The sequence below is a fragment of the Schistocerca piceifrons genome, chromosome 3, assembly GCF_021461385.2.
Source record: "Schistocerca piceifrons isolate TAMUIC-IGC-003096 chromosome 3, iqSchPice1.1, whole genome shotgun sequence".
NCBI classification, from domain to species: domain Eukaryota; kingdom Metazoa; phylum Arthropoda; class Insecta; order Orthoptera; family Acrididae; genus Schistocerca; species Schistocerca piceifrons.
This window is the reverse complement of record NC_060140.1, coordinates 807,477,733-807,490,675: the sequence shown is the minus strand read 5'-3', so window position 1 is coordinate 807,490,675 and position 12,943 is coordinate 807,477,733. Positions and strand designations below refer to the sequence as shown.

The following is a 12,943-nucleotide window of genomic DNA, read 5'->3' as shown; positions in this document are numbered from 1 at the left end:
TCCATTCAGGAGGTCATCAACAGCATCGATGTTACGACACTTCAGTGGGCCATGCAGAATTTCGCTATTCGTCTGCGCCACTTCATCGCCAATGATGGCAGGCATATCGAACATAAGTTAAGTCCTAATATCTGTAGTGAACAGAATGAGATTTTTCCTCTGCAGCGAAATGTGCGCTGATATGAAACTTCCTGGCAGATTAAAACTGTGTGCTAGACCGTAACTCGAATTCGGGACCTTTGCCTATCGCGGGCAAATGCTCTATCATTGAGCTACCCAAGCACGACTCACCACTCGTCCTCATGGCTTCAATTCTACCCGTACCTCGTCTCCTGGCAGAACTGAAGCTGTGAAAACGAGTCGTGAGTCGTGCTTGTGTAGCTCAGTGGGAGAGCATTTGCCCGCAATAGGCAAAGGTCCCGAGTTCGAGTCTCGGTCTGGCACACGGTTTTAATCTGCCATGAAGTTTCATCTGTAGTGACGGTTACATGTTAAAGTGTGTGCACGCCGTAGTTTATAACTAATTTACGTTTTCTTTCCCATATAGTTCAATAATTGTCATCCTGTATGTACATACTATTTAAGACATTTACCCGTATGAAAAAATAGTTTCTTCCAGAATAAAAGTTGAACGTGAGCATAAAATTATGTTCCGAGACTGGCAAATTCCCTTAAGACGTCGGTTTCACGGGGAGGTTGCCCAAGCTGTGCGTCGTGGACGGGTAGACCCACAGAGTGCGCTGGAGTGATCTCGCTCCCCCCACCCACTCCACCCCCACCTCTCCCTTCTCTGCCGCCACGCTCCAGTTGGCAGCCGGCCTCTGGCGGCTCCGTGGATTCCCGGAAGGCCGTTTGCAGACGACGCCACAGAGTCCACGCCTTTCCCTCACTCTGCCGGAACGACAACCGCGTCGCTGCAAAAGTTCGCACTTTTAACAGCCAGATCTGACGTTCTGCACGCCCCGCCGTTCCCACAGCGCATATGTGCTGCGCAGTTCCGTGGTGCTTACGTGTAGCCTTTCATGTACTTCTGGGACGCTGACAATAGGCGACTCTTTGACTATTGAGGTGCATTAAATTACACGTTACGGCGGTTGGTGATACGTAAGACGACGTTGCGAGAGGGAGCATCTCCGCGCTAGTCCACTTCTTGGAACTCTGGCTTGCGGAAATTGTATTCTTCTGTTGAACTGTTTCTTGGTTTGAAAGACTGACGCTACTATTACCTAAGTGCTCGTTCTGATGGCAGGTGTGATTATCTGCTGAAACTGCTGGCGTTTGACAGTCTGTTACGTCTCCTATTTGCAGGCATCGGGTTTCGTTCCAGTATGGTACATGATCGTGGCTGGATTAATTACTGACAAAGGAACCGCGTCTGTTCGTCATCACCGATTGCTCTTTCAATATACACTGAAGAGCCAAAGAAATTGGTACACCTGCCTAGGATCGTGTAGGGCCCTCGCCAGCACGCAGAAGTGCCGCAACACGACGAGGCATGGACTCGACTAGCGTCTGAAGCAGTGCTGGAGTGAACTGACACCATGAATCTGGCAGGGCTGTCCATAAATCCGTAAGAGTACGCGGGGGTGGAATCTTTTCTGTACAGCACGTTGCAAGGCTTCCCAGAAACGCTCAGGAATGTTCATGTCTGGGAGTTTGCTGACCGCGGAAATGTTTAAACGCAGAAGAGCGTTCCTGGAGCCACTCTGTAGCAATTCTAGACGTGTGGGGTGTCGCATTGTCCTGCTGGAATTGCCAAAGTCCGTCGGAATGCGCACAATGGACATGAATGGGTGCAGGTGATCAGACAGTATGCTTGCGTACGTGTCACCTGCCAGAGTCGTATCTAGACGTATCAGGGGTCTCATATCACTCCCACTGCACAGGCTCCACACCATTACAAAGCCTCCAACAGCTTGAACAGTACCCTGGTGACATGCAGGTTCCATGGATTAACGAGATTGCCTCAAATGGTTCAAATGGCTCTGAGCACTATGGGACTTAACTTCTAAGGTCATCAGTCCCCTAGACTTAGAACTACTTAAACCTAACTAACCTAAGGACATCACACACATCCATGCCGGAGGCAGGATTCGAACCTGCGACCGTAGCGGTCGCGCGGTTCCAGACTGTAGCGCCTAGAACCGCTCGGCCACCTGGGCCGGCTGAGGTTGTCTCCACACCCGTACACGTCCATCTGCTCGATGCAATTTGAAACGAGACTCGTCCGATCAGGCGTCATGTTTCCAGTCATCAACAGACAAATGTCAAGTGCTGACGGACCCAGGACAGCCTGAAGTTTTTTGTCGTGCACTCATCAAGGGTACACGAGTGGGCTAGCGGCTCCGAAAGCCAGTATCGATGATGTGTCGTTGAATGGTTCGCACGCTGACACTTACTGATGACCCAGCACTGAATTCTGCAGACATTTGTGGAAGGGTTGCACTTCTGTCACGCTGAACGATTCTTTTTAGTCGTTGTTGGTCGCGTTCTTGCAGGATCTTTTTCCGGCCGCAGCGATGTCGGAGATTTGATGTTTTACCCGATTCCTCATATTCACGGTACACTCGCAAAATTGTCGAACGGGAAAATCCCACTTCGTCGCTACCTCGGAGATTCTCTGTCCCATCGCTCCAGCGCCGACTATAACACTGTGTTCAAACTTACTTAAATCCTGATAACCTGCAGCAGTTCAAATGGTTCAAATGGCTCCGAGCACTATGGGACCCAACTGCCAAGGTCATCAGTCCTTAGAACTTAGAACTACTTAAACCTAACTAACCTAAGGACATCACACACATCCATGCCCGAGGCAGGATTCGAACCTGCGACCGTAGCAGTCGCGCGGTTTCAGACTGTAGCGCCTAGAACCGCTCGGCCACCACGGCCGGCAACCTGCAGCAGTAACCGCCTGACAACTGCACCAGGCACTTGTTGTCTTATATAGGCGTTACCAACCGCAGCGCCGTATTCTGCCTGTTCGCATATCTCTGTATTTGACTACGCATGTCTATACCAGTTTCTTTGGCGCTTCAGAGTAACTGCAGATGTAATATTTACCCATAAAGTTTTAATTAATCTAAACTAATTACTTTGTCAAAACTTAAATTTCACAAATATCTTCATTTATGTATTTTAATTAACTGATTTCCTTGTTTACAGGAGGGTCTCGACATTTGAGGTGCTACACTTCGGTGCGAGTAACTTTCCGAGAGGTAAGAACATGCTGAAAGACAATTTGTTTTCAATAGTTTCATTATTTTCAGAATTTGTAGCGTTCACCCCTGTACGTCAGCGGTCAGCATGTCTTTGCCATTGGTGGAGCGGAGTTCAATTCCCAGTTCTGCCACTGATCAGTGAGCGAACTCAAGCTGATTGGATGAAATCTCTTTCACGCCGTTAGAGGGGCTACTTGGAACAGGAGTAGTGTCTCCAAAAGCCGGAAACAGGGAGGAAGTTGAAAGGCTGGCAATTGCTGTGAGAAGAATGAGCTCATCGCATGCACCTCCATACGGCACTGCATCCAAATGACGTTGTTAGGCCGAATGGATAGTACGGTAGACGGGCAGGTGGTTCGGTGGTCTGCAGTACTATTTTTTACGTTTTTTAGGATATAGCTTTCCTCATAGTGGTAGGACGTGAGTTCGGAAGCAGGTAATTGATTAATGAAATACGCAGTTCCACCAGAACCCAAGACAATTCGTCACTGCAGCGCCGCTAAGCGGCTAGCATGTAGAAGCAAACTGCGAAATGATTGTGCATTGTGTGTAATTATGGAGTGGCGAAGCACATTCAAAATGCAAATGAGCTCTTATTTCGGGGCTTATTGTGGCGCTAAAAACATGGAAAGGCGTTCTATAATGTGCATTGAAATAATAATTTATTCCCTTAGGCAGTGTGGTATCGATAAGAGAGACAGATGGAAACACTTTCCTTTTCTCCAAAGCGAGTTAGAATAGTCTTTACTGACAGATTTGCATAAGAGGTCAAAACCTGGAAAGATGTAAGGCAATTTAGTCGCCACTGATGTTTATTTGTTCAATGAAAAGGGAATGAGGGGTGTAAAGGACTGTTGTTGTTTGCCAAGGGCAGTTCTTGTTCACTTTCTGCCAACACTGCTACGACACCAATTAATCGTATTGTATCCATGATTATTGGGTGTCGTATCAGCGGTGGCAGAAAGTGAACAGGAATTGCCTTTCGTGCGAAATGCAACGGAACGTGTTCTAGCTGTAGTTTAGAATATGTGCATAAATAAGAAGAAAGCGTCACTGGCAGACATGCCGAAGGACTAAATGTCACAGCTGGGAAAGTGAATTTTAAAGACGTATACACATTTTCATATCTGGGAAGCAGAATAGATAAACTTGGGAGAGACACGCAAGGCACAGAAACAAGTACGAGACCGAAAGGGGATTTAGAAGAATGATGTAGCAGCTAATTTTCAGGAATGTAAAAATCGTGCCTATTTTTTAATGTATTACAATGAATCTGTAACCCGCGAAGAAACTCGTGCAACGAACTACAATCGGGGCAAAGCGTCGGAGAGTACGTGCCAAGCATGCGGATCCAAAGGAACGTAAATGCATCAGGTCACAATTGATTTCTCGTCTTACACGATTTTTCTTGATAAGAGGGTGGTTTGAAAAGTTCTCAGAACGGAATAGAAAAAAGTACTTACATCACTGAAACTTTATTTTTCAATGTAGTCTCCTTGTAGATTAATGCACTTGGTGCAACGATGTTCCAGTGCCTTGATCCCCATCTCGAAAATGAGTTTTTTCCAGGCCTGCAAAATAGTTGTCAACTCCGGCTATCAGTTCTTCGTTTGAAGTGAATCTTCGTCCACCAAGAAAAATATTCAGTTTCGGGAGGAGATGTAAGTCTGACGGAGCCATGTGAGGTGAATAAGGCGGGTGTGGCAACAATTCATACCTTAGTTCGTGTAATTTTGCCATGGCGATGGCACATGTGTGCGAGCGCTCATTGTCTTGATGGAAGATGACTTTCTTACTTGCTAAACCTGTTCCTTTTTTGCATATCTTTTGTTGCAATTTATCCAGGTGTTTAGCATAATTCTAATAATTGCTTGCCCAGTGGGGAGATTATCTACAAACAGACTCCCCTTCGCATCCCAGAACACTGATGCCATGACATTTCCCGCCGAAAGAATTTTCTTTGCTTTCTTTGGCGCCGAAGAATCAGCGTGTTCCACTGTTTTGACTGTTGTCTTGTCTATGGGGCGTAGTAGTGCACCTAAGTTTCATATGTGGTTACAAACCGGCGCAAAAAATGCTGTTCGTTTCTCCTAAAACAGGCCAGACATTGTTCTGATATGTCCATTCTCACGAGTTTTTGAGTCAGCGTCAAGAGCTGCGGCACCGATGTTGCAGATAATTTTTTCATTTCTAATTCTTCAGTTAAAATGTGGTATACCCTTTCAGATGACATCTGGCAAGCGTGAGCAATTTCACGCACTTTGAATCAGCGATCCACGATGACCATTTTGTGGACTTGGGCAGTGATTTCTGGAGTAGTGACAGATCTTGGCCGACCACTGTGCGGATCATCATCTAAGCTCTCCTGACCAAATTTAAATTCATTTGTCCACTTGGCAACAGTTGAATATGAAGGAGCAGAGTCCCCCAGCGTATTCTGGAAGCCGGCATGAATGTCCTTTGCTTTCATACCTTTCTTTACGAAGTACTTAATCACTGCTCGAACCTCGATTTGTTCCATCTTCGCAAGTCACTACGCGGGAACAACAATAGAGGCACGTCACCGCCACAGGTCTCTTCCCAAAGCACTGACGTCGCATGTTTTTACAGGTAACAGTCCAATGAATATCACGTGAACAACTCGTGCGGTGGCGCTGACCTCTCGTAGTGATTCCGAGAACTTTTGCTCTGCTACTATGAACCGCATATATATTATATTGCGCAAAGATTTTATAGTTATATGTAGATATTAACCGGAGATAGGATATTACTTTAATTACTTTTTCCCATTCGTATTCGAAAATTCACAGCCATGTTTAGCATCTGGGAAATACGAAAGTAACAGGATTAAAAATAGCAACTGCTCTGTTTATATCCCATCATTTTTCTGTCGCTACATGGTAAACGCTTAGAGCACTAGCATCGCTTCAGCTGTCAAACGGCTGTATTTTTTGCCTAAAGAGTTTCACGACTGTGCGCCGTAGACTGTGGTTCCACAATCTTCGCTTATTAACAAAATTAAGTATTCGAAAAAATGCATCCTTGAAGCCAGCTAAAATGATACAAGGTTTTCCACTCCAAAGAGGCCCCACGGACATGAGTAGTAATATCGCTGAAATTGCGCCGAGTAATTTGTGACGTTTGGCGTGGCAACACTGCTTTCTGCAACATCGTCGCCGGCCGAAGTGGCCGAGCGGTTCTAGGCGCTTTAATCTGGAACCGCGCGACCGGTACGGTCGCACGTTCGAATCCTGCCTCGGGCATGGATGTGTGTGATGTCCTTAGGTTAGTTAGGTTTAAGTAGTTCTAAGTTCTAGGGGACTGATGACCTCAGATGCTAAGTCCCATAGTGCTCAGAGCCATTTTTTTGCAACATCGTCTGACACAGCAGTGTGTTTCCACACATCGCTGTGGCTGGAGGTCAGTGTTTAGTGACAATGTATCGCTATGCTGTCGAAGAGCGCATGTTCTTTTATGGAACAATATTGGATTACTGGTTCCATTAAGACATGTCATCAAATGTTTGGTGAACAAACATATACCGTCTAAATGCTGCATAAAAATGTTAGTGAACGAGATGGAGAGCAGTGGACCAGTGTTGGATCTTCACGGCGGCGGACGGCCACCATTATCTGGAGAAAGAGTGACTAACGTGAAACAACGATTGCTGGCCTCTCCTGCAAAGTCTGTTCGACGCATACCTCAGGAATGTGCACTGTGACGGAGCACATGTCACAGAGTTGGGAAGAAAGCCAGCGTGTATCCATACAGGTTTAAAGTTGTTCAGGAACTGAATTTCAGTGACAAACACACTGCATTTTGCTGTTGGTTTCAGCAATTTATTGCTCAGAGGCCAGGAATAATGCAGTACACATGGTTCAGTGATGAGGCGTTCCACCTCTTTGGCTATGTAAACACTCAGAAACCACGTCTGTAGTGTAATGAAGATCCACATGCACTGGTCGAGCAACCCCTGCATTCACAAAAGGTTGGCGTGTTCTGTGCAATATGAAGCCTCACATCATTGGAACAATTTTTTTCTAGTGTACTGTGATAAGTGCAGTTTACATTGAAACGTTTCTGGAGTTTGTGTACCAGTTGGACGATGAAGAACGTACCCTCGGCTGGTGCCAACAGGATGTTGAATCATTTTTCTCCAGCAGAGCGCTTTTGAAAGGACTGTGGCCCCCAAAGTCATCTGCTTTAATACCACCTGACTATTTCCTCTGGGGTGACCTAAGAGGTAAGGTCTGCATGTACAGACCACACAGCTGGGAAGATTTATGATACAGATCATCATCTGTGAAATACAGGCAGTGACCCCAGAGCTTCTGGCACCAACATTCGTGAATCTGCAGCATCTTGTTCAACTGTGTTTACAAGTGGAGGGTGGTCTCTTCCAACACCTTTTGTGATTCACCTTTATATCCCCATGAACAAGGCATGACATGTTGACCCACCAGGGTAGCCGAGAGCGCTAACGCGTTGCTTCGGGTAGGCGCGCCGGCCCCAGATCGAATCCGCCCGGCGGACTGACGACGAGAGCCGGTGTGCCAGCCAGCCTGGGTGTGGTTTTTAGGCGGTTTTCCACATCCCGCTAGGTGAATACTGGGCTGGTCTCCATGTTCCGCCTCTGTTATACGACTCGCAGACATCTGAAACACGTTCGCACTATTCCATGGATTACACTTGACACAGACAGCTGGGGTACACACATTACGTCCCGGAGGGGTATGGGGTGGCGACAGGAAGGGCATCTGGCCACCCCTTCAAATTAACAAGCCAAATCCGGTTCACCATAACAGCAGACCCCACAAGTCGGGATTAGTGCCTGGAAAGAGAGAGAGAACAAGGGATGTCATGTTCATTTCATTTCCTGATTTTTATGCAAAGCCTTTAAGTGTAATACAAGCAAATGTATGTTTGTGATGCCTCTTTCGAGTCGGACACCCGGTACGTCCAAAAGCCACCAGGCCATCGTCTTATTTGTATGTAAGGTCACCTGACAAAACAGTCACCGCCTTAAAAAAAAAGTGCTAGGCGGTATAAAGAGTCATAGACGGTACGGAACTGGTGTTAGTTGGCTGCGAACCCTTCGCCGCTGACGTGCACAGTAGGTCACGGCAGTAAACTGGTGGGTACGTGACACTCCATTGTATGGAATCGGCTCAGTACGTTTGCCGACTTGCAAAGGTGTCACAATGGTAGGAAAGAGCTATTGTTAATGAAATGACCTTTCCGTCACCATTCGAGGTTTTCTTTTTATTTATATGTTGCACTACGTGATTCGGGAAATGTACGCCAGTTTTAAATATGTTTTGTACATGCTATGCATTAACTCGTGATTTTTTTTTTCCTCCACGTGTGAAGTACTGCATTACGAAGTCTGTTAAAAGAATTCCGGAACTTTATCTATAAACTTTTTCTACGCTTAACCTTTACTTGTTGTGCATGGTCTCCCTCGAAATATTCTCCTCCACAATTGACACACCGCCCAACGACGTTTCCACTTCCGGAAGCAGTGTTAGAGTCTCTTGCTGGGTCGCGCGAAGCGCCGTCTGCGAATTTTCTGATATCGCGTCTATCGTTGCAAATCTTCATCCTTTCAACGGTGTCTTCAGCTTCGGATACAAAAGAAAGTCCGCAGGGACCAGACCTGGAGAGAACGAAGGCTGAGGCAGCACACAGATTTGGTTTTTTGTGAAAAAGTCACGCACTAACGGGGATGAATGTGCGTTTGCGTTATCTCAATGCAAGAGGAATTATTTGTATCGCCACATATCAGGCCGTTTCTTTCTCACATTTTCTCGCAGGTGTCGCAACATGACCCGATACTACCATTGTTTAACAATTTGTCCCTGTGGCACGAATTCATGGTGTGCTAAACCTCCAGAGTCAAAGAAAACTATCAGAATGGCTTTGACATTTGACCTAACCTGACGAGCTTTTTCTGGTGTTTGAGAACCTTTCCCGACCCATTGTGAAGATTGAAGGTTGGTCCCAACACCATAACCGTAGAGCCACGTCTCATCACCAGTTCTGATTCTCTTAAGGAACATCTCGTTCTCATCTCCGCAATCCGCAAGCTCTTCACAGATTGCGAACGAAGGTCTTTCTGGTATTGACTCATGAGCCGTGGGACGAACTTGGCGGCAACACGATGCATTCCAAGATGCTGTGCCAGGATCTTATAACATGATCCAACTGAAATGTTACATTCTTCTGCAATTTGTCGGACAGTTAATCTTCGACTGCTACACACACTTTCGTAAACGTTCCTAACATGAGCGTCGAAGGGGGTCCTGAGCGACGGTCATATTAAACTTCCGTCCGGCCATTTTTAAACTGTGTGAACCATTCGTAACACCGAGTACGGCTTAAGCAGTCAACACCGTAGGCTTCCTACATCATTTGGCGTCTCTCTGTAAATTTTTTCTTGAGTTTCACGCAAAATTTAATGCAGACGCGTTGCTTCTCTAGCTCTGTCATCTCGAAATTCGCAAACTGTTAGACATAACGTACTACTCAATACAGCACTGAACACTAACAGACATAAAAGAATGAAACTTCCGTAAATTACACATTAAACAAAGACTTCTGCAGAGGCGCCAACCGCATTTCGCTCCAATACACCATTGGCGCGAAATTATGAATTTTCCGGAATCTTTTGAGCTGAACTCGTATTCTGTTGTCTTTTCTGTAATGTATAAAAACACGCGCATTTTTTAATCAATGATGGATCTTTATATATAGAGTTAGTCGCGAAATTTGGAAAGAGATGCTATTCACTCCTTTCTTCTCCTCACTTGGGCACAAACCCAACTGTATCAAACATCATGCAGAATTTTCTGCTCACAGTTCACGATGGAATTACCGAGCATACGTAAACTACACTCCTGGAAATGGAAAAAAGAACACATTGACACCGGTGTGTCAGACCCACCATACTTGCTCCGGACACTGCGAGAGGGCTGTACAAGCAATGATCACACGCACGGCACAGCGGACACACCAGGAACCGCGGTGTTGGCCGTCGAATGGCGCTAGCTGCGCAGCATTTGTGCACCGCCGCCGTCAGTGTCAGCCACTTTGCCGTGGCATACGGAGCTCCATCGCAGTCTTTAACACTGGTAGCATGCCGCGACAGCGTGGACGTGAACCGTCTGTGCAGTTGACGGACTTTGAGCGAGGGCGTATAGTGGGCATACGGGAGGCCGGGTGGACGTACCGCCGAATTGCTCAACACGTGGGGCGTGAGGTCTCCACAGTACATCGATGTTGTCGCCAGTGGTCGGCGGAAGGTGCACGTGCCCGTCGACCTGGGACCGGACCGCAGCGACGCACGGATGCACGCCAAGACCGTAGGATCCTACGCAGTGCCGTAGGGGACCGCACCGCCACTTCCCAGCAAATTAGGGACACTGTTGCTCCTGGGGTATCGGCGAGGACCATTCGCAACCGTCTCCATGAAGCTGGGCTACGGTCCCGCACACCGTTAGGCCGTCTTCCGCTCACGCCCCAACATCGTGCAGCCCGCCTCCAGTGGTGTCGCGACAGGCGTGAATGGAGGGACGAATGGAGACGTGTCGTCTTCAGCGATGAGAGTCGCTTCTGCCTTGGTGCCAATGATGGTCGTATGCGTGTTTGGCGCCGTGCAGGTGAGCGCCACAATCAGGACTGCATACGACCGAGGCACACAGGGCCAACACCCGGCATCATGGTGTGGGGAGCGATCTCCTACACTGGCCGTACACCACTGGTGATCGTCGAGGGGACACTGAATAGTGTACGGTACATCCAAACCGTCATCGAACCCATCGTTCTACCATTCCTAGACCGGCAAGGGAACTTGCTGTTCCAACAGGACACTGCACGTCCGCATGTATCCCGTGCCACCCAACGTGCTCTAGAAGGTGTAAGTCAACTACCCTGGCCAGCAAGATCTCCGGATCTGTCCCCCATTGAGCATGTTTGGGACTGGATGAAGCGTCGTCTCACGCCGTCTGCACGTCCAGCACGAACGCTGGTCCAACTAAGGCGCCAGGTGGAAATGGCATGGCAAGCCGTTCTACAGGACTACATCCAGCATCTCTACGATCGTCTCCATGGGAGAATAGCAGCCTGCATTGCTGCGAAAGGTGGATATACACTGTACTAGTGCCGACATTGTGCATGCTCTGTTGCCTGTGTCTATGTGCCTGTGGTTCTGTCAGTGTGATCATGTGATGTATCTGACCCCAGGAATGTGTCAATAAAGTTTCCCCTTCCTGGGACAATGAATTCACGGTGTTCTTATTTCAATTTCCAGGAGTGTAACATGTTTCTACATATGGTTAAGAGAGATAACACTATAGGTCACCCAAAGAGTGTGTATGCTTTCGTACAGTGTGTATTTATTTGAATAAGCTGGATCATTATTGCTTATACAGGATGTCCCTCCTTCGAGTAGGCAGGTACATTTCCAGCGGATAGCTGGAGTCAGCCCAAACAAATACTGCTCGCCACGTCTTTCGTACGACGCTCAGTGCGCTCAGTGTTTACAGAAAGAAGCGGTTTCTTTCCTGCTATCTATCTATCTATCTATCTATCTACACTCCTGGAAATTGAAATAAGAACACCGTGAATTCATTGTCCCAGGAAGGGGAAACTTTATTGACACATTCCTGGGGTCAGATACATCACATGATCACACTGACAGAACCACAGGCACATAGACACAGGCAACAGAGCATGCACAATGTCGGCACTAGTACAGTGTATATCCACCTTTCGCAGCAATGCAGGCTGCTATTCTCCCATGGAGACGATCGTAGAGATGCTGGATGTAGTCCTGTGGAACGGCTTGCCATGCCATTTCCACCTGGCGCCTCAGTTGGACCAGCGTTCGTGCTGGACGTGCAGACCGCGTGAGACGACGCTTCATCCAGTCCCAAACATGCTCAATGGGGGACAGATCCGGAGATCTTGCTGGCCAGGGTAGTTGACTTACACCTTCTAGAGCACGTTGGGTGGCACGGGATACATGCGGACGTGCATTGTCCTGTTGGAACAGCAAGTTCCCTTGCCGGTCTAGGAATGGTAGAACGATGGGTTCGATGACGGTTTGGATGTACCGTGCACTATTCAGTGTCCCCTCGACGATCACCAGTGGTGTACGGCCAGTGTAGGAGATCGCTCCCCACACCATGATGCCGGGTGTTGGCCCTGTGTGCCTCGGTCATATGCAGTCCTGATTGTGGCGCTCACCTGCACGGTGCCAAACACGCATACGACCATCATTGGCACCAAGGCAGAAGCGACTCTCATCGCTGAAGACGACACGTCTCCATTCGTCCCTCCATTCACGCCTGTCGCGACACCACTGGAGGCGGGCTGCACGATGTTGGGGCGTGAGCGGAAGACGGCCTAACGGTGTGCGGGACCGTAGCCCAGCTTCATGGAGACGGTTGCGAATGGTCCTCGCCGATACCCCAGGAGCAACAGTGTCCCTAATTTGCTGGGAAGTGGCGGTGCGGTCCCCTACGGCACTGCGTAGGATCCTACGGTCTTGGCGTGCATCCGTGCGTCGCTGCGGTCCGGTCCCAGGTCGACGGGCACGTGCACCTTCCGCCGACCACTGGCGACAACATCGATGTACTGTGGAGACCTCACGCCCCACGTGTTGAGCAATTCGGCGGTACGTCCACCCGGCCTCCCGCATGCCCACTATACGCCCTCGCTCAAAG

The 12,943-nt window shown here is 48.2% G+C and overlaps 1 protein-coding gene across 1 annotated transcript in view; it reads left to right on the top strand.

Annotated features, from left to right (window-relative positions):
* Window positions 1–12,943, top strand: part of LOC124789943 (homeodomain-only protein-like) — a 355,379-nt gene that overhangs the window by 162,538 nt on the left and 179,898 nt on the right. Inside the window, exon 2 of the mRNA XM_047257473.1 lies at window positions 3,163–3,215. The gene's annotated coding sequence lies outside the window, so the exon portion shown is untranslated. The remainder of the gene's footprint in view (window positions 1–3,162; window positions 3,216–12,943) is intronic.